A 22,625-nucleotide genomic window follows, 5' to 3' on the forward strand; every position below is an offset into this window, starting at 1 on the left:
AACAGACTGAAAGTAGAGGGGGGAGAAGATAGTGCAACACTTCATATCAAGAAATGTAAGTGAAGGCAAAAATAATGCCTTTAGTGTCAATGTCGTGGTAAAGTGAGATGCAAATACTATAGCACTTCATTATTTACCATGGCTGACTCATTAAAAAACTGCATGGGAAACTACTTTCATAACATACTGTAGTTATGGGAAAATGTTTATTAATGTAATATATTTATGATGTCCATATTAGGACATCATTATTATTAAGTCTGACCTGAAGGAAGTGCTCTTCTTTCATCTCTGCACCATAAAAGGAAGGTGTGGTTCGTTGTCATAATTGGTGGAGGATCTGTGTATTTGAGGGGGTGGATGTGTGTGTTACATGAATACAAATCATAATCTCTATGGTGAACTAGCGATACAACAACCTGATGCCCTCTAGAGCTTTGAGGCAGGATCTTATCGCAACCCTTTAAAGACCCATGGGCTCTCTCTCCTCTTCCCTCTCTCGCAGAAAGAAAGCATGTTCCTCTACAAGGTGCAATTGCCACATGGCAGATGAAACCCTTGAATGGGACTTAACCCAGCAGCATCTCCTCAACCAAGACGTAGGGAGACTGGCCACTGATGCTTGGGTGGGAAAGTGACAATCTCAATATAGAGAGTCTTCAAGGCATGCCCGTTGTTGAAACTTACAAACATCCGCGATGTGGTCTACTGCTCTGGCAGTGTAGCCCTGAAGGGAGTGAGGATCAGTGACCTACACTAACAAGACTAAATCCAATGCCCTGCTGAGAAACTATTCATACACTGGCAGTCACGGCTAAGAGAATCTGTCTGGTATATAAGATATACTATAGTGTTGCTGACATCAAACCCAATCCAAAGGCGATAAAAAATATCAGAAATTTGATTCTCAGTATTTTTCTAACAAATTTTCTGTTATTCTTTCGAGTTGGTCTTTTCTGATTTGTCCAAGTCCAATAATTGGATAAGTGGCTGAATAGTCATAACCATTAACATTATGAAAATTTGAAAACCCTTTCTTGGACTAACACAAAAGGAAATTGGATTCTAGAATCAAATTTACAAATCAAGATTAGACATTTGCTAATACTCAGCCACTCAACTCTAATCCACTGTGCCAACTAAGACACCATCCTTTACCAGGACAACATGTCTTACCAGGACAACATTGCTTACGAAGACAACAAATGCTGCAAGGAGTTAAATATTCAACTGGCTCCCCACCTTGATACCACACACACAGCACTTTTGTAACCGTCTAAAGAGCAAAGCGTTCAATACTCTAAATACCAGGCTTCGCTGCTGGAAACCGAGGGCAGAGAGAAAGAGGGGGTAAGTGGCAAAGTCGTCTTAAGGACACATCAAAGTGGCTGATGAAGGCTAAACACAAAATGGATGGTCCTGCCATTAGACTTGTGCCCGTATAAATCTTATAAGGAATAACGATATAGGCTGGTTATTACAGTTTATACATATTACATTACATGTAATTAGTAAATGAGGAAGTGATAGTCCAGCATTAGAAACATGGTACGACTGTAGAAATGGGTTGTTGTGTCCAAGTTGGGAAGTTTGGTGCTAAAATGTATTAACCTTTATATAAAGTTGAAGGTCTCATGACTTTCAATGTTTCCATGTTTGATAGTGCATTCTACAACAAAAAAGCACATTGAATATCATATTTCTTATAAAATCACACATTTGTTGCACCAGTCAGTCACCTAAGTAACTGCTGCAAAAAGCCGTAAAAATAACCTTTGATGTTACTCTCAGATACACTCTGTGTTCTGCTTCTGAAAACATAATAGAGCTTAATAAGTAAATGTGCTGTCAGATGTGGGAAGCTAAAAGGGTAGTTAGATAGCAGTGTTTCGCCAACTTATTAGCAAGTGAAGACAAGACAATGGATTCTTAATTTTACTCACGACAAATGAGAACACAACAAGAAAATCCAAGAAGTAATAACTTGTGATTACAGGCTATTGTGAAATGGTAGGACCTGCTATAGCAAACTAGCTAGCTATGTGACTTTTTCTCCACAACCAAAACATGATGTTCTATTTTTAGCTGATATGGGAATTAATACACAAGCAGCATGTCAAACTGGGATAATACATCTGATTATTTCACATGGAGATGTAGGAAGCTAAAACAGCTAGCTTGCTGTGTTTGTAGCCAGTGTAAAGCCAGCAATAAGGGTTTTGTCCAGGCACTCCGCAATGTATTGTGCATAAGAACAGCCCTAAGTCATGGTATATTGGCCATATACCACAACCCGTCGTGACCTATTGTTTAAGTATATTACTAGAACTACCCAATGCAGCAACATTCTGTATCAAAATCCCAATGGGTCAGACTTTAAACAGCTTGGAAAATTCCTTAAAATTATGTAATGGCTTTAGAAGCTTCTGATAAGCTATTTGACATCATTTGAGTCAATTGGAGGTGTACCTGTGGATGTATTTCAAGGCCTACCTTCAAACTCAGTGCCTCCTTGCTTGACATCAAGGTAAAGTCCAAAGAAATCAGCCAAGAACTCAGAAAAAAATTATAGACCTCCACCTCATCCTTGGAGCAATTTCCAAACACCTAAAGGTACCACGTTCATCTCTACAAACAATAGTACACAAGTATAAACACCATGAGACCAGGCAGCCATCATACCGCTCAGGAAGGAGACGCATTCTGTCTCCTAGAGATGAACGTACTTTGCTGCGAAAAGTGCAAATCAATCCCAGAACAACAGCAAAGGACCTTGTGAATATGCTGGAGGAAATAGGTACAAAAGTATCTATAGCCACAGTGAAACGAGTCCTACATCGACATAACCTGGAAGGCTGCTCAGCAAGGAAGAAGCCACTGCTCCAAAACAGCCATAAAAAAGCCAGAATATGGTTTGCAACTGGACATGGGGACAAACATCGTACATTGTTGGAGAAATGTCCTCTGGTCTGATGAAACAAAAATAGAACTGTTTGGCCATAATGACCATCATTATGTTTGGAGGAAAAGGGGGGAGGGTTGCAAGCCGAAGAACACCATCCCAACCGTGAAGCACGGGGGTGGCATCATCATGTCGTGGGGTTGCTTTGCTGCAGGAGGGACTGGTGCACTTCACAAAATAGATGGCGTCATTAGAAGGAAAATTATGTGGATACATTGAAGCAACATCTCAAGACTTCCAAAGTTGTGGCAAAATGGCTTAAGGACAACAAAGTCAAGGTAGTGGAATGGTCATCACAAAGCCCTGACCTCAATCCCATAGAAAATGTGTGGGCAGAACTGAAAAAGTGTGTGGGAGCAAGGAGGCCCACAAACCTGACTCATGTACACCAGCTCTGTCAGGAGGAATGGGCCAAAGTTCACCCAACTTATTGTGGGAAGCTTGTGGAAGGCTACCCAAAACGTTTTATCCAAGTTAAACAATTTCAAGGCAATGCTACCAAATACTTATTGAATGTATGTAAACTTCTGACCCACTGGCAATGTGATGAAAGAAATAAAAGCTGAAATAATTAATTCTCTACTATTATTCTGACATTTCACATTCGTAAACTAAAGTGGTGATCTTAACTGACCTAAAACAGGTAATTTTAGGATTAAATGTCAGGATAAAATGTCAGGAATTGTGAAAAACTGAGTTTAAATGTATTTGGCTAAGGTGTATGTAAACTTCCAGCTTCAAATGTACAAGGAGTACCAGTACTGAGTCAATGTGCAGGGGTACGAGGTAGTTGAGGTAATACAGTATGTACATGTGGGTAGGGGTAAAAGTGACAAGGGAATCAGAATATTTAATAAACAGAGTAGCAGCAGCGTATGTGAAGTTTGAATGTGTGTCTATGTGTGAGTGTGGCATCAACATGCAGGGCAAAACAATTAAGATGAATAAATAATAAAGGGGGTCAATTTAAATTGTCCGGGTAGCAATTTGATTAACTGTTCAGCAGACTTATGGATTTGGAGTAGAAGCTTTCCAGGTGCCTTTTGGTAACAAACTTGCGCTAGGCACCAAGTTGTGATGCAGCCAGTCAAGATGCTCTCAATGGTGCAGATGTTTAACTTCTGATGTTGCATGCCAAGTCTTTTCAGTCTCCTGAGGGGGAAGAGGTGTTGTTGTGCGCTCTTCACGATTGTGTTGGTTTGTTTGGCCCATGATAGAAAGAACTTAAAGCTCTCGACCCGCTCCACTACAGCCCCGCCGTTGTGAATGGGGGCATGTTCGGCCCTCCGTTTCCTGTAGTCCACGATAAGCTTGTTTGTTGATGAGGGAGAGGTTGTTGTCCTGGCACCACACTGCCAGGTCTCTGACCTTCTCCTTATAGGCTGTCTCATCGTTGTCTGTGATCAGGCCTACCCCTGTTGTGTTGTCTGCAAACTTAATGATGGTGTATGCAATCGTGGGTGAACAGGGAGTACAGGAGGGGACTGAGCACATACCCCTGAGGGGCCCCTGTATTGATGTCAGCGTGGCAGATGTGTTGTTGCTACCCTCACCACCTGAGGGCAGCCTGTCAACCCATGCCTTGTGAATGTTAGCCTTTTTAATGGTTTTACTCACATTGGCTACGAAGACCTCAATCATTACCTGAGATTACTGTAGGACACCACTGCATTCTATAGTGTTCTACTGTTTAAATTACAGAAAGGTGTTACAGTGTGCTGTAAAATAAATGTATGGTATTTTACTGTGTATTATATGATAAACTACTGCATTCAGTTTATACAGTGTCATACTGTTGATTAATACAGTAAGTTACTGATACAATTACAACAACAACAACAAAAATCCCGCTCCAGACACGTTACCCATCTGACCCGTACTAATGCTTCCTGTTGACAAACTCGGGAGGGATGAAGGGGACTTTGCTAGAGGTGACCCGCAACGCTAGTCCCCGGCAGTTCACTCAGAGAGGTCGTGGTCCAAAGTGACACTGTTGACAGGGTCACTGTCAACAGGAGTTGTCCATGATCTGTCCTCAAGCCCCAGCCTCTCCTCGTGTGCTCTTCCCAGAGGGATTTGCACTGCCACCAATGGTCACTCTCTGCCATCCACCACTGGAGCAGGGGCCAGAGGATTCTGCCACGCCATGCCCTTGCTGGCCACAGTGTGCTCATGTGGCAAGGACACTGTCCTGGTTTCATGCACTTAATAGAAAACAAGTTTCCTTTTGTTTATGATTTCTGGTGGGTGAACTGTGAAACCATCACTACCTTTGGTAGCACTGCTGCTACAAGCGAACCACATTTTAGAGAACCAGTGGTGCTCCATTTCACAAACCAATGTTTGGCTAACCACTTTGATAGGAGTCAATGAGTATTCATAAATCCATTAGACTTGATCTCCATTCAACACAAGGTCCTCTTGAAAATGTCTTTAAGAAAGCTGGCTGTCTATACGGTACAGATGTGGGACATCTGAACACTGGAATAAACATGTACACTATGTAAAAAGCCAGCATGCGCTTAGTGGCCCGATCTGTGTAAGCATGTGGCTAAGTAAAGCCTGAAATGTATTTATAATTAGCCTGAAATGGATTTATCAGCGGTGCATCTATCAGCCTGTCAGATATTGAATATTCACCCAAGGGATCCGTTTAACAAGAAACAGTGGAGGAGAAAGCGTATTCAAGCCCAAATCAAATTAATTTCAGAAAAAAAGATGGAAGACGGTCATTCATGTTGGTGCTAGACATGCCAACAAGACACTGCATGTGTCTCTTTTCATAATGACCTGTGTATTTCTGTCACCAAGCCACAGTATGACAATGCCATTCAGGCTCCTCTCTGTACCCGACAAAGGTCATTGTGTCGAAAAACCTGAAACCCAATGTTGACAGCACAGAGAGCATTGATTTTCCTATTCCTTAATGGACTGTCTAAAAATATGCCACTGTGCTCGGGCCATGTATTCCCTTTCACACAGTTCAACCACGCTACTTCTGACAGACAAGTCAACCTCCTATAATGGCAACATTTTTGCTTCTACAGTCTGGATAATAACAACTCTGTTATATTACAGTAATGTTCTACAGAGTGCTTTCAGACAGTTGGGCAGGAGGCCTGAAGTATTGACATTTTAGGATGGGGGCATTTAAGAACAGTACAGTTAATAGCCCGGGACAGAAAGAAGATCTTTTAATGTCCACATAAACGTTGAGACGCCTGTGAATCTCCGAAGAATGCATAGAGGATGCTCTGGTATAATTTCCTAGTCTAAATCAATGCATAGAGTTACCTTCTAATGGCTAACAAACATTGAATATGACTGAATCTCTACAGCGAAAGTGGGCCTTCTTATTCATCATTGAAGGGTCTGACAAGTCCTCTTGATGTATGAGTAGTTTATAGTTACATAGCAACCCAGGTAATATGACTTAAGTGCAATCGTTCCAGTTCCTCTGTGGCTACTCTAACCACGATTGTCCAATCCTTCCAAGCAAATCTTACACATGTGCTGTATTAGCTGGAAGTCTTCCTTCCCTGAAGTAATCCCTGGCTTTATTCTCACTGATGCAGAGTGCTTGTTATTAGCCTTCACTGTCGTGCCTGTAAATGTATCCCTCTCACTAGTCACATTTAGTTCTGTAGAACTCTGAAGTGCAACTGTTTTTGCGTGACCCATCTGCACATTCTAATTTAATTGGAGTTTAGTACAACTGCCACACTGGCATACAACATAGTAGCATAACCCTAAATACTGTATGCTTGTCTGCATCTCGGCTAAAAATCTGGGTAAAAGATCGATTGGAATGTAAATCTTATTCGTTACATTTAGCAATTGCTTGCTTTTCTAAAGTCTAGCAACCTTGTCAGCAGGCATGCCAGCTAAGGTAGTTAGACCAGCTACAATCCCTTGATTGATAGCCTGAAGTGGCTTGGTAGCTAGTTATGAGGTTGGGAGATTGGGAACCTATCTAGCTGGCTAGCTAAAAGTGGCTAGTATTACAGAGAAACAACAAAACATTGTGTTTTCATTCAAAACAATCCCCCTATTCTTTCAGCAAACAGATTCTGGTTAAATTGTAATAAGTAATATTGGCTATAAACAAGTCTTAACAAATTCCTGATTAAAATATAGGGCATAATTCAAAGTATTTCATCTATGTGATTCCAAAACGCAGAAACTATAGAAAATGATTTATTATAGTTGGAAACACTTATGTCATATTTCAGCTGCTTAGTGATGAACATTTATACTGATTCCAACCGTACCTGTATGTAATAAATCAAAAGCACAGGATTTTTTACATCAGTTGTTTTCTTCTCTCATTTCTACCACTTGTTAATGTGTCGTCTACGATTCTGATTATTAACTGGAAAAAAATGATAACTCCCTCTATGCTCCATCAATACTGTATGATTCAGTGGATGCATTATTCTACCGAAATGGAAGACCAAGTCTTTGACTCCTTTGCCAGCATCAGACAGAAAAAAACAGACCGCACCTTTTCCCTTTACAGGAGTTGGAGAGACACACGCAAACAAGCATACGCACACGAACATAAACACACACACAAGCATACACAGACACACACACACACACACACTCAGATGCAAACATACCTGGACTAAATCATTTAGCAGATTCAAAAAGCCGAGAAAGCAAAATCGCCATTGCTTATTGACAGTGAAAAGCAGTACAAGGTTTAATGACATACTGCTCATTAGATTACACCTATACCTGGACTGTGCAAACAAAAAGATGAATAGCCAACAGTCTCTTTCATGAGGTAACATGTGAAAACACACGTTAATTCCAATACCAGAGCTTTGTCACATTGATGGGCAAAATCCTATATTCTAAATATTGTTTTTTAAATTTTTTATCAAACCTTTATTTAACTAGGCAAGTCAGTTAAGAACACGTTGTTATTTACAATATTGCTTGACAAGCATTATATTACAGATAAGAAATAGCCAGTCCTATTGGTGGACATTAAGCAACTGTACCTCAGGAACTGTCTTCAACTTCCATCCACCCTCTTCTGCCTGGTACACCCCCTCTAGCCCCCTGTTGGTGTCTCTAGAGGCAAAAGCATTTAGTGGTCACTGGTTTGCATGCTACACGAGGTAGCATCATAATAATCCTCCCCAGCAGGGGCAGGCTTTGACAGGTACAGGCTATTTATTATTCAATTATTTTCAATATTTCAGGGCAGACAGGATGTGCATGCAATCATAAATATTTCAGCTTGTTCCTACAAAAGATATATCGATAGGGAGGTGCTGTAGATTCCCTCTAACAATGCTGCATTATATTTATAGCCCCCTCTTTTATATCCCTCAATCATCCTATGAATCAGTTTCTTCTAATTTACATTCAACAAGGACCTTGAGGAGAGAAAACACATGCTTATCTACGCGTTTCATCACACTTTCAGCTTAGCAGGAACAAAGATGGGCATGACCGCAGGACAGAAACGATGCATTGCATTACAAGATTTTCCTTGAAAAACTCGCAAGGAACTGATGGCAGAAGTATGATGTGGGGCATTTAAGACATTCGGGCAGCATTCGAAACAACGAAAACAATCTGTTTGCTGTCTGCTACGATTAAAGGGGAAAACAGCCCTTCATATGCAGAGTGACTGTGGCTGTGCAGCTGTGACTCGGTGGTGGGTGGTGGTGGTTAAAATACAAAAGTAATCCCATGGCCCATAGATATGACCCTTACAAAGACGAAGGCAAACACCAGTGGTAATTATGACCTTCCACCCAGGCTTCCTCTTGGAAGCCACGATGCAGAGACCGAGTCCCCAAAGATAAATTGCTTTCCACACTGGCATCATATCAATCATGCATAGGGATAAGGTAAGAGGAAGAGAAATCACAGAAACTTTTCATTAACAGCCTGGTGATGACTCAAACGCACCTACCTCTCCGTCTGATTCTTCTCCCTTTTTTTCTTCTGCTGCTGAGTATTGCAGTTACCTAACACAGGAGGAGTACAGTAGCTGGCCGGCTGATACAGCGGGAGAGTTGAAGATAGGTCCTTACCTTGAAATGCCATCCAGGATCCAATAGTCCACAAGATTAGCTGACTGAAGCTGAGAGCTCCAAAAAAGAAAAGGATGCTTCTCAAGTTCACCTGGAACAGGAGCCTTTGAATTCAAAATACCGTTAAGCGTTTTTTTTTTTCTCTAAATGATGTCTTTCATTGCTGTGTGCTCCTACTTCCTTTATTTCCCTGGTTGTGCTGTATCTTTTCTGTTGCGTCCCTTGGTATTCCACCTTATTAAACCCAAACGCTGATTGGATCTTCTCCTCTTTTGTTACAGACAGGCAGGCAGCGATTAATTGCGAGATCGACAGAGGGAGAACACTCCTCGAGCGCACTGGCTTCCCTGAAAATGACTAGAGGTAGTCTGTGCTCTCCACACCTCGAAGATGGGAGCTGTCCTCTGTTCAGCCCAGCATTGGGGGGAGGGGTCCCCCAGAGTGCAAACTTTCAGACACCTCTCACCACCCAATAGTAGGTAGAAGTGGATAGCGAACTCTTCTTGTATAATATTCTCTATTTTTCCCCTTCCAATTTGCCTTGTTTTGTTGCTCTCCCCTGTAGAACGCTGTCTGCTGAGAAGTGGAAGAATGAACGCTGCTCTCTCTCTCTCTTTCTCTCTCTCACACACACACACACACTCCCCTCCCTGCAACCCCCACCCCCTTGTTTTCGCTCCCTTCCTCTCTCTCTCTGTCTCTCTCTTTCTCTTTCCTCCCTCTTGGTCTCTCTCCCATGTCTGTCGTCTGACAATTACCTCTTTGGCATTCACAGTTATGTCAGATAGAAAAGGTTCGCCGCCTGCACTTCTTAGGATCCCTTAGGGATACAAATAATGGTCTGATAAATATGGGAAGCTAAATAGAGAGTGAGTAAAGAAACAACATGAACATTAATGAAGGAACGAGAAACGAGAAAGGGACTCTGACTAACGTTTTTCCCCCCCATTATTACTGACTCCATGGAGCTTTGGTCTTTTTCATCTCTCTTTTGCAAATGCCTTGTAGTGGATCAGGTCAGGAGTTGATGTTGGCCAACTGTCGAGAGAGATTGAAGAGGGAGACGAAAATAGCAGCAGTAACAGACCAGTGCTCTGAATCGAGGCAAGGACAATCCACGAGATTTAGCAAAGCGTGGATTCTTTTACAATTAGCAGCCTAAACAAATTGCCAGCAATTCCCTTATCACTCAGTGCACATACACACAGAATATTACCCTGGACGCGGAAGCTGAATGAAACAATATGCACAACAATTAGGAACAAAAGAAATAGGTCCCTGGAACATTTCAAGTGGAGCATCGGCATGTATCTAAGCTATGTCTTTACACTTGATTACTAGAGTAACGTTCAGGCGTAATCCGTTTGTCATGTACTTAGGCATAGCATGACAGCATGTGTGTGTTATTTTTACAAACCAAGCATAAATAATGACTGATGATTATCACCTCAGGAATTAAATTGCTGGGAATCGTGCCAGTGTGAGAAATGTCACTTTTTGTTTACTACATTTATTTTTCTCACATAATCTTCACGCTTTCCGAACATTTATCCAACAAGACTCACGTGACTGATGCTCTTATACCCGTGTAATGCAGTAATTACTCTAGTGACAACATGTTGTGAGAGTTAAGATAATGTTGTTACTAGAGTAATTACACAGGTAAAAGAGAATCTTAATGTAAAGTGTTAAAGACAAAAGGACATTAGATCATGTTTTACGTAGATCGTGATAACAGGAAGGAGCATGACCTTGATCTCTATAAGTAGTCTAACTATGAAGCTAAAAGATGAAGAACCCTCAACCGGTCCACTGACCTCTGCATCCTTTCCATCATCACCATTACACTCCTGTCTTTCCTAGAAAACACATCCATTGGCACACTCAATCACAGCCAATGGCACACATCAAATGGCCCACCCAACCACCGACTCCAGTCTATCAAAGAGTGTGTTTGAAAATGTAACTGGAACTATTCACATCACAGACCAGCTATCTAACCATTATAATACAAGAGACTGAATCATTAGCAGGTTTTTAATGCTCGTTCCTTTCTTTACTGTTGAACTACAATCACGCACTGTGACAGTAATTTCTATGTTATAACTGTGCTGTTACATTGCACCAATGATAAATAACGTTTTGCAATGTTCTAGAATGGGATGTCAAAGCAATCAAATTGCAAACATAAACTCCTCAAAATCTAATTGATGGGCTCCCTGAAGAAGACATAACAACCCAGAAGTGAAATGGCTAGACGTAGGACATATTTTGACATTGGAGTCCAAGTTTTTAAAGGACAGAAGCCAGACCTAAGAGTGCTCTGTGTGGACTACAGTGCTCGCTCTACAGTGTCCGCCTAATGTGGGACAGCTTGCAGATAAGCCCGGGTAAGCCTTCTGGCTCAGACACCGGCACGGGCCTCTCCGCATCTCATTATCCAGGTGGTGCCATTTCCAACACAACTCTCCATGGTCCAAACCTACATTCCTCTAAACAGCAGTGGCACACACACAGCCCATTTGCAATTCCGCGAACATCATTAGGACTCAAGTTGCTTTGCAAACTGCTCATATCCAGGGCATCCTATTTATATAATCGTTATACATAAAAGATACATAGACACAGGTATGAATGGTTACTTATCTGACGTACAATATTCTTGGAATGGTAAGCGGTGGCTTTACCTGAAGCAAACTACGCTTAACTTGTAAGGCTTTTTTCAAGGGAACAAGTTTCAAGTTGTATTAGTCGTAGGTAAAGCATACACATGGTATACACCGTCCAACAGAATGCTTAAATTCAGGTTCCTTCTCGACAATGCAACAACAAAATAAATAATAAAAGTTAAGAACACAAACATAGAGTAAAAGGCTAAGTAGTATAAAATACACATCCTCCAGTATTTGACACATCTTAGTGACGTAAATTATAAATGCCAGACAGATACAGTACCAATGGTAACAGCAGGATAAAATATATACTTGTTGAGCGTCAAAAGAAGGGCATTGTGTTGGTGGTGTTAGTTGGCAACTAAGAAATGGGTTTTGTCAGTCACATTTAAGCATCTGTGCTAGACGTTATTCACATTCGCTGTGTTGCCTCCTTGGACTCTCCAGGCAATTTCTTAACCACTCACCCTATGGGTCTGTTTGTCTTGTCTGCATTGTCAGCCCGAAGAGTCCCACTGATTAAACCTAGGGATTTCCACAAAGTGCTTGTCTGCCACTTTTGCCTCAAGGTACATGAAGCAGCTCGTCTCTACCTCATTGATCAACAGTGGAATTGTTATTGAGACATGTAAAGGCATAGCTAATTAGGGTATCATGGTTCATTAACTAAGCCTCATTATGAATAAGATGAGAAAGACACCTACTATACTCTTCAATATTAAAGAGTGTACCTGTCGTGCAAAGGGAAAACTCAACCACAATTTGAGTTGTTCCTTAAGTACATTAAACATTCACCATTGAAATTATTTTGAGTAAAGCTATTGTGATCTGGTTTGTCTTTCTACTTAACAGTGTCAGCATTACAGTGCAGTATTCAGACCCCTTCACTTTTTCCACATTTTGTTACGTCACAGGCTTATTCTAAAATGGATGATATTGTTTTTTCCCCTCAACAATAAAACACAATCTTTCATAATGACAAAGAAAAAAATGGTTTGTAGACATTTTTGAAAATGTATTAAAACTTTAAAACTGAAATATCACATTTACATAAGTATTCAGACTTTACTTAGCATTTTAGGGTATGACGCTACAAGCTTGGTACACCTGTATTTGGGGAGATTCTCCCATTATTCTCTGCAGATTCTCTCAAGCTCTGTCAGGTTGGATGGGGAGAGTCGCTGCACAGCTGTTTTCAGGTCTCCCCAGAGAGGTTTGATCGGGTTCAAGTCTGGGCTCTGGCTGGGCCAGAGCTGCATTGTCTTGGCTGCATTGTCAGAGCTGCATTGTCTGCATTGTCTTGGCTGTGTGCTTAGGATCGTTGTCCTGTTGGAAGGTGAACATTCACCTCAGTCTGAGGTCATGAGCGCTCTGGAGCATGTTTTCATCAAGGATCTCTCTGTACTTCCCTCGATCCTGACTAGTCTCCCAGTACCTTCTGCTGAAAAAAAATGACCACAGCATGATGCTGCCACTACCATGCTTCACCATAGGGATAGTATTGGCCAGGAGATGACTGGTGCCTGGTTTACTCCAGACGTGACGCTTGGCATTCAGGCCAAAGAGTTCAATCTTGGTTTCATCAGACCAGAGAATCTATTTTCTCATGGTCTGAGAGTCCATTTGGTGTCATTTGGAAAACTTCAAGCGGGCTGTCATGTGCATTTTACTTAGGAGTGGCTTCTGTCTCGCCACTCTACCATAAAGGCCAGATTTGTGGAGTGCTGCAGAGATGTTTGTCCTTCTGGAAGGTTCTCCCATCTCCACAGAGGAGCTCTGTCAGAGTGACTATCGGGTTCTTAGTCACCTCCCTGACCAATGCCTTTCTCCCCCGATTGCTCAGTATAGCCTGGCGGCCAGCTCTAGGATGAGTCTTGGTGGTTCCAAACTTCTTCCATTTAAGAATGAAGGAGGCCACTGTTTTCCTGGGGACCTTTCATGCCCTCTCCTTCCCCAGATCTGTGGCTCCGACACAATCCTGTCTCTGAGCTCTACGGACAATAACTTCGACCTCATGGCTTCGTTTTTTGCTCTGACATTCACTGTCAACCGTGGGAATTTATATAGACAGGTATGAGCCTGTCCAAGTCATGTCCAATCAACTGAATTTACCACAGGTGGAATCCAATCAATTTGTAGAAACATCTGAAGAATGATCAATGGAAACAGGATACTCCTGAGCACAATTTCAAGGGTGGGTCTGAATACTTATGTAAATAAGGTATTTCTGTTTTTTATTTGATACATTTGCAAGTATTTCTAAAAACCTGTTTTCCCTTTGTCATCATTGGCTATTTTAGAATAAGGCTGTAACATAAAAAAATTTGTACAAAATTAAGGGGTCTGAATACTTTCAGAATGCACTGTACATATTAGTCCTACAAAACAGACCAATTCTTGCCCCGAAGCAGTCACTGTATGTTAACTCAGTTAATATGCAGGTAGGCTTGGAGTCTGCCCTCTGGTCCAGACAATCTACAAAGAGAGATGGGATTACTAGCAGACCGAGACAGACCTCTCAATTATAAAATGTATGCTGAGCTTCATGAAGTTTAATTTATGACCTCAGGGAACTTTTGATCACTACAGACTGTTTATTGTATCAACAATCTTCAGATTCTATACGGCTAGTCCCTTTACAGCATGCTACCCCAATCTTCATCTGTGTGAGGACAGACGCTTGGAGATGAGAAGCAAGTACAGGGAGTGAACATGATGGGCAGCCTGGTGCCCCTTGAGCGACAGAGAGGGGAGCAGGAACAGGCTTGACAGTACCCTCCCTTCTAGGGGTGCCCCCCGGCGTCCCACCTGGGCGAGCTTGACGGCCCGAGACACGGGAGTCGGACAAACCGGCTGAGGCGTGGGACACCAACGAGCCGGCTGAGGCGTGAAAGCCTGACGATCCTGCTGAGGCGTGGGAGCCTGAAGAGCCGGCTGCAGCATGACGTAGGATGGGAGCCTGCCGAGCCAACCGAGGCAAGAAAACCTCCCGAGGAAGCTAAGGTGTGGAAGCCCGACAAGACAGCTGAGGCAACCCCGGTTCCTCTGGCAGCGACACCTGGACCCGACATCACATACAAAAAACAAAAAAACTCCCTGATGCTTCGAATTGTGGTGTCAGCATTCTGTGTGGACAGACGCTTGCAGACGAGAAGCAAGTACAGGGATTGAACATGAGCACCAGAGAGGGGGAGCGGGACCAGGCGTGACAATGTGGATGGATGTTAATAACCATAAGGCTGGTTTCCCGAACACAGAATAAGTTTAGTCCTGAGCTAAAAAGCAGATTCTCCATTGGCCAGGCAGAGGTCAGTAATCCAGGGCAGCGTCTGAAAGGTACAGAACGGCAGGCAGACTCAGGGTCAGGTAAGGCAGAAAAGTAAAAACCGGAAGAACTAGAAAACAGGGACTAGAGAGAACTGGAGTATGTGAAAAAAACACGCTGGTTTGACGAGACAAGACGAACTGGCAACAAATGGGTAAAATGGGTGACACCTGGAGGGGGGTGGAGACAAACACAAGACAGGTGAAACAGATCGGGGTGTGACAAAATTGAGGTGAGAAATGCTGAGCACATTGCAAAATGAAGGTTTATAGAAGTACTGTTTCCCAGAGATAACCACGTTCTTTCTTTTGTGTCTTCTCTTGACGGCTCTTGTGCGAAACACAAGAACTGTGTTTTGCTGATTTTTATTTACTTATTTTATTTCACCTTTATTTAACTAGACAAGCCAGTTAAGATCAAATTCTTATTTACAATGATGGCCTACCAAAAGGCAAAAGGCCTCCTGCGGGGATGGGGGCTGGGATTAAAAATGTAAACATTTAAAATATTTAAATATTTGACAAAACACACATCACGACGAGAGACAACACAACACTACATAAAGAGAGACCTAAGACAACAACATAGCAAGGCAGCAACACATGACAACACAGCATGGTAGCGACAACATGATAACAACACAACATGGTAGCAGCACAAAACATGGTACAAAAATGATTGGGCACAGATAACAGCACAAAGGGCAAGAAGGTAGAGACAACAATACATAACGCAAAGCAGACACAACTGTCAGTAAGAGTATTCATGATTGAGTCTTTGAATGACGTAAATGATAAATGCCAAACTGTCCAGTTTGAGTGACTGTTGCAGCTCATTCAGGTAGCTAACTTCAGCGAACTGAAAAGAGGAGTGACCCAGGGATGTGTGTGCTTTGGAGACCTTTATCAGAATATGACTGGCAGAACGGGTGTTATATGTGGAGGATGAGAGCTGCAGTAGATATCTCAGATTGGGGGGAGTGAGGCCTAAGAGGGTTTTATAAATAAGCATCAACCAGTGGGTCTTGCGACGGGTATACAGAGATTTTACAGAGGCGTATAGAGTGCAGTGATGTGTCCTATAAGGAGCATTGGTGGCATATCTGATGGCCGAATGGTAAAGAACATCTAGCTGCTCGAGAGCACCCTTACCTGCAGATCTATAAATTATGTCTCCGTAATCTAACATGGGTAGGATGGTCATCTCAATCAGGGTTAGATTGGCAGCTGAGGTGAAAGAGGAGCGACTACGATAGAGGAAAGCAAGTCTAGATTTAACTTTAGCCTGCAGCTTTGATATGTGCTGAGAGAAGGACAGTGTACCGTCTAGCAATACTCCCAAGTACTTGTATGAGGTGACTACCTCAAGCTCTAAACCCTCAGCGGTAGTAATCACACCTGTGGGGAGAGGGGCATTATTCTTACCAAACCATATGATCTTTGTTTTGGAGGTGTTCAGAACAAGGTTAAGGGTAGATAAAGCTTGTTGGACACTAATAAAGCTTTGTTGTAGAGCATTTAACACAAAATCCGGGGAGGGGCCAGTTGACTATAAGACTGTATCATCTGCTTATTATTGGATGAGAAATGTTCCTACTGCCTGAGCTATGTTAATGATGTAAATTGAGAAGAATGTGGGGCCTAGGATTGATAGACTGGTGGAATGTAGGTCCTACTATACAATGCAAACTGGGTGTTAGGAATATTCTTCCAAAGGTGTACCACAAAGGCAGCTTCACAGAAAAGAAAGTCCCAGATCTGCTGCATATGTGTTGACCATAACAAACTCAGATATTTTATGAAGATCACCAATATTTGTTGTATATACCGCATATTAAGATGACTGCACTAATTTTAATTTGCTCTGGATAGGAGTGTCTGCTAAATGAATCAAATGTAAACGTAAAATTGTGATGATGGCATACTGACCATTTTGACATGGCAAATGGTACTTTAAAGTAATCTTGGCTGACACTACATTGGCCTGTCAGTTAACAAGTGCCCGGTTGTGACCCCAACAATGACTAAAAGGCTCAAGTTGGAATACTGTCCAACTCTTTTGAGACCATTTGAATTTCAGTGGTGTTTAACCTTCCCGACCCACACTACCTCACACTGTTTTTTATAAACAGTAGGTTATTTTAATCCCTTGAGTCAGAATAAATATTGACTACGTATGGCTGTTGTGGGAAGCTATTGACAGAGTCATTGAACTGTTAATAATGTTTTCCTGTGGTCAATATTAGTCTATGAGCTCTTACTGTAAATATTTGTATTCAGGTCTTAACTGAGTAGATAATGGTTTTGTAGATAGTACAATTTGTGTACTACAAATTATATCAATATGATGCGGTTGAATAGCCCAGACAGCCCAGAAGACTACTCTGTCCTTCCAAAATGACCCTTGTCTCTTAAGGATCGGACCCTTTTTCTCAATTTTCGCCTGAAATCTAACTGCCTGTAGCTCAGGACCTGAAGCAAGGATATGCATATTCTTGATACCATTTGAAAGGAAACACTTTGAAGTTTGTGGAAATTTGAAATGAATGTAGGAGAATATAAAACATTAGATGTGTTAAAAGACAATACAAAGAAAAAACATGCTTTTGCATTTTTGTTGTTTGTTCCATCATCTTTGAACTGCAAGATAAAGTCCATTATATAACTAAGGACTCTAGGCACATGGATGTTGGCCACTGGCAGCAGTGTTTGTGCAAAGTTTTAGACTGATCCAATGAACCATTGTATTACAGTTCAAAATGTTGTCTCAAGTCTGCCCAAATGTGCCTAATTGGTTTATTGATAAATGTTCAATTACATAACTGTGCACTCTCCTCAATCAATAGCATGGTATTATTTCACTGTAAAAGCTACTGTAAATTGGACAGTGCAGTTAGATTAATAAGAATTTAAGCTTTCTGCCCATATAATAATCTATGTCCTGGGAAATTTCCTTGTTACTTACAATGTCATGCTAATCACATTAGCGCACATTAGCTAACCGTCCCGCGGGGGGGGGGCACCGATCCCATAGAGGTTGAAAGGAACACATTTGTACTTTAATTAATCTCAATGACTTTGAGTTATTTTGGCCACAGTATACATACTCTGAATTTCCCTTTAATAAAGTACAATGGAAAAATCTTGAGGTTCAGGTTAGAATCAAGTGCAATGTAGATTTTTTATTTATTTTTTATTTCACCTTTATTTAACCAGGTAGGCCAGAACAAGTTCTCATTTACAACTGCAACCTGGCCAAGATAAACCAAAGCAGTGCGACAAAAACAACAACACAAAGTTACACATGGGATAAACAAATGTACAGTCAATAACACAATAGAAAATCTGTATACAGTGTGTGCAATTTTATTTTTTTTACCTAGGCAAGTCAGATAAGAACAAATTCTTATTTTCAATGACAGCCTAGTGGGTTAACTGCCTGTTCAGGGGCAGAACGACAGATTAGTACCTTGTCAGCTCGGGGGTTTGAACTTGCAACCTTCTGGTTACTAGACCAACGCTCGAACCACTAGGCTACCCTGCCGCCCCAAATGAAGTAAGAAGGTAAGTCAATAAATAGACCATAGTGGCGAAGTAATTACAATTTAGCAATTTACACTGGAGTGATATATGTGCAGATGAGGATGTGCAAGTAGAAATATTGGTGTGCAAAAAGAGCAGAAAAACAAAACAAATACGGGGATGAGGTAGGTAGTTGGTTGGATGGATGGGCTATTTACAGATTGGCTGCGTACAAAGTTAAAGTTAGTAAGGGAAATATAAGTCTCCAACTTCAGTGATTTTTGCAATTCGCTCCAGTCATTGCCAGCAGAGAACTGGAAGGAAAGGCGACCAAAGTAGGTGTTGGCTCTGGGGATGACCAGTGTAATATACCTGCTGGAGCGTGTGCTACTAATGGGTATTGCTATGGTGACGAGTGAGCTGAGATAAGGCGGAGCTTTACCTAGCAGAGACTTATAAATGACCTGGAGCCAGTGGGTTTGGCGACAAATATGTAGCGAGGACCAGCCAACGCGAGCATACAGGTTGCAGTGGTGGGTAGTATATTGGCCTTTGGTGACAAAACAGATGGCACTGTGATAGACTGCATCCCATTTTCTGAGTAGAGTGTTGGAGGCTATTTTGTAAATGACATTGCCGAAGTCAAGGATCGGCAGGATAGTCAGTTTTACGAGGGTATGTTGGCAGCATGAGTGAATGAGGCTTTGTTGTGAAATAGGAAGCCGATTCTAGTTTTAACTTTGGATTGGTGATGCTTAATGTGAGTCTGGAAGGAGAGTTTTCAGTCTAGCCAGACACCAATGGATTTATAGTCGTCCACATATTCTAAGTCAGAACTGTCCAGAGTAATGATGCTTGTCGGGCGGGCGGGTGTGGGCAGTGAACGGTTGAAGAGCATGCATTTCGTTTTACTAGCATTTGTGAGCAGTTGGAGGCCACTGAAGGAGTGTTGTATTGTGTTGAAGCTCATTTGGAGGTTAGTTAACACAGTGTCCAAAGAAGGGCCAGATGTATACAGAATGTTGTCGTCTGCCTAGAGGTGGATCTGAAAATCATCAGCAGCACATCATTGATGTGACATCATTGATGTATACAGAGAAAAGAGGCACCCAGATAATGGAACTCTGTGGCACCCCCATAGAGACTGCCAGAGGTCCGGACATCAGGCCCTCCGATTTGACACACTGAACTCAATCTGAGAAGTAGTTAGTGAACCAAGTGAGGCAGTCATTTGAGAAACCAAGGCTGTTGAATCTGCCAATAAGAATGTGGTGATTGACAGAGTCGAAAGCATTGGCCAGGTTGATGAAGACGGCTGCACAGTACTGTCTTTTATTGATGGTGGTTATGATATCGTTTAGGACCTTGAGTCTGGCTGAGGTGCACCAGTGACCAGCTCGGGAAAAAGATTGCATAGCGGTGGGATTCGAAATGGTCGGTGTTATGTTTGTTCACTTGGATTTCGAAGACTTTAGAAAGGCAGGGCAGGATGGGGGGGGCTTGGGACAGTTGCTGTAGTAGTGCAGAGCTGTTGGACGGGTTGGGGTAGCCAGGTGGAAAGCATGGTCAGCCGTAGGGAGATGCTTATTGAAATTCTCGATTATCATGGATTTATCACTGGTGACAGTGTTTCCTAGTCTCAGTGCAATGGTGGGCAGCTGGGAGGAAGTACTCTTATTCTCCATGGACTTTTACAGTGTCAAGGGCGGTCTGGAGTGAACCAAGGGCTATATCTGTTCTTAGTTCTTAGAATGAATAGGCCATTTAGATACTGTGCCAAATATTACCGTCAATAATACAGTAATAAGGACAGTGAAATTCATAGTGAAAATACATTACAGGACACTGAAATTGACATATAATTTTACCTTTAAAAGAAAGTAAGAAAGTACCCTTTTTAACAACATGTTCTACCAAGTCACCAGTTGATAGACATTGAAAGTCATTGATTGTATTATCCACTTTTTGGGGCGAACTGTCCATTTTCTACGACGTGTGCTACTCAGACATGTGGGTGCCTTACTGCCTTTTCCATGAGGCTGAGATATCTAGTGATGATGATGTCTATTAATATTCTGAAGCGGGATGGTTGTAAGGTTAGTTTGTGCTTTGTCTCCCTGTCTACATGAGAGGGACCAAGTAGCCACAATTTACTGTCGACAGGAAGGACAATGACCCCCATTTAATGGTAATTAACAGATATGATGGATGAAAATATAAAGCCTCCCAACCTGCCGGAATATCTGATAGAGAAATATGCACTGTTTGCATTCATTTGCATACTGTAATGAGTTGGCATCGAGCTAGGGAAAGATTAATATGTTATTATCTTTATACTGTTTTTAGGATGGAGGGTAGGTACAAAGTAGCAATGGCTTGTTGCACACGGAACCCCAGTAGGGGATGTGAGTCACATTTACTTGTAAGAACCATCTGAAATAGTATTTTCTCTGACTAAATGGTGCTTTTATGGGTAACAGATATTTGCATAACAGTACAACCACTCCCCTATAATTATTTTTCCTCTCCTTACAGTGTGAAGTACAGGATACTGATCATAACATATTCTATTGCACTGTTGCCTGTTCAGATGTTTATGTACTAAAGGTAGGCAGAGAGATTGAGTAATAGCATATTAGTCAATAATATATAAAAAAGGCAGAATGACACATTTAAACTATTACGGTGCATCGTAAATCAATAATGACACAACTCCTCTTGTGGGTTGACATACGCCTATATGTTTTTAATATTGGTGTTTTAGTCTATCATTCAAAAGTCACTGATTGGGTTGCTCAGTTCAGCTCTATTGGAAGGAGGGCAGACCCCTCTGTGTTACATCTGCCAGGAGCTGGAACACCAGGTCAAGGATTGCCTGGAAGTGTTGGAGATGCGGGGACTTTGGACATAAATCCAGGGACTGTTTGTCTCCAAGCAAGTGCACCATGTGTGTAAAAGAGGGCCACAACTCAGTCTTATGCCTACTAAGCAAGGGTTGGTCCCCAATCCAGCCCAGATGAAGAGCTGTAAGAGGAGAGAGAGAGAGGCAGAGCCACCGACCCAGAGCCATACTCCCTGTGCTCTCTTCACCGCCAGCATTGGTCCCCACCACTCAAGCAGGTGGAGTGAAACGCCATTCACACTTCACAATCTAAAGTCAAGGAAAAAAGAGAGATGAGAAACCTGTTCCCAGTAGAAGGTAAGCAAATAATCTAAAAAAGTTTAGAATAAAAGACTTTGAAAACATTGATGATTTAAAATTGAACTGCTTCCTTAGAGGAATGAAAATGAAAAAGTGATACATGTATATTAAGTATACTGTATAAAGCACCTGATGCAAATAAGAAAAAGTGATTCTTTACGAAAGTAAGGGGCTCTTTATGTGTGGGACATTCAATAATTATAGGTGAAGATTTTAGTACGGTGACGGAACCAAATAATCGGGTATCTCAGACAATTTCCGAAATTTAAATAGTAACCCCAAGAGTAATAATAAAAATCCCATAAAAATGTGTCTGTTTAAGCTAGCGATATCAGTTTTTATGCATGGGCCGCATCTCAATCCAACCGCATCGCCAATGGCGGCCTTCCGTATCTATGGCCATGAGACAATCCCCAAAAGTCTGTCTTATCACAAAAACATCTGTAGCGTCCGAATGGATTGGTCTACAAACTAATATGTTGTTCTCCGTTTGCTCAGCGACCCAAACAAGCATCAAGGGACATGTCCAAAGTCGGTACCGCAGATCTGTCTGTAGTGTCCGAAACAGTCTGGGCGATACATTAATATGATACCTCTATGGAAAGCTGAGACTCTCACGAACACGTGCACATGTCGGCATCAGTTTAGAAATGAATGGATGTATACAGTGCTTATGGAACGTATTCACACCCCTTGATTTTTTCCACATTTTGTTGTGTTAAAGTCTGAATTAAAAATGGATTAAGTTAATATTTTGTGTCTCTGGCCTACACACAATACTCCATAATGTCAAAGGGGTATTATGTTTATAATTTTTTTTACAACCAAATTAAAAATGAAAAGCTGAAATGTCTTTAGTCAATAAGTATTCAACCCCTTAGAACCCC

At 41.7% G+C, this 22,625-nt stretch overlaps 1 protein-coding gene, 1 long non-coding RNA gene and 1 pseudogene across 2 annotated transcripts in view; 2 read left to right on the plus strand and 1 right to left on the minus strand.

Moving 5' to 3' along the window:
• LOC110505113 (leucine-rich repeat and immunoglobulin-like domain-containing nogo receptor-interacting protein 2) overlaps nucleotides 1-9,687 on the minus strand; it is a 406,461-nt gene extending 396,774 nt beyond the window's left edge. The window contains exon 1 of the mRNA XM_021584096.3: nucleotides 9,019-9,687. The gene's annotated coding sequence lies outside the window, so the exon portion shown is untranslated. The remainder of the gene's footprint in view (nucleotides 1-9,018) is intronic.
• LOC149971809 (uncharacterized) overlaps nucleotides 1-14,899 on the plus strand; it is a 51,594-nt pseudogene extending 36,695 nt beyond the window's left edge.
• Nucleotides 1-22,625, plus strand: part of LOC149971808 (uncharacterized) — a 467,486-nt gene that overhangs the window by 368,139 nt on the left and 76,722 nt on the right. The window lies entirely within an intron of this gene.

The sequence above is a fragment of the Oncorhynchus mykiss genome, chromosome 25, assembly GCF_057628025.1.
Source record: "Oncorhynchus mykiss isolate SJ-2025 chromosome 25, ASM5762802v1, whole genome shotgun sequence".
NCBI classification, from domain to species: Eukaryota; Metazoa; Chordata; class Actinopteri; order Salmoniformes; family Salmonidae; genus Oncorhynchus; species Oncorhynchus mykiss.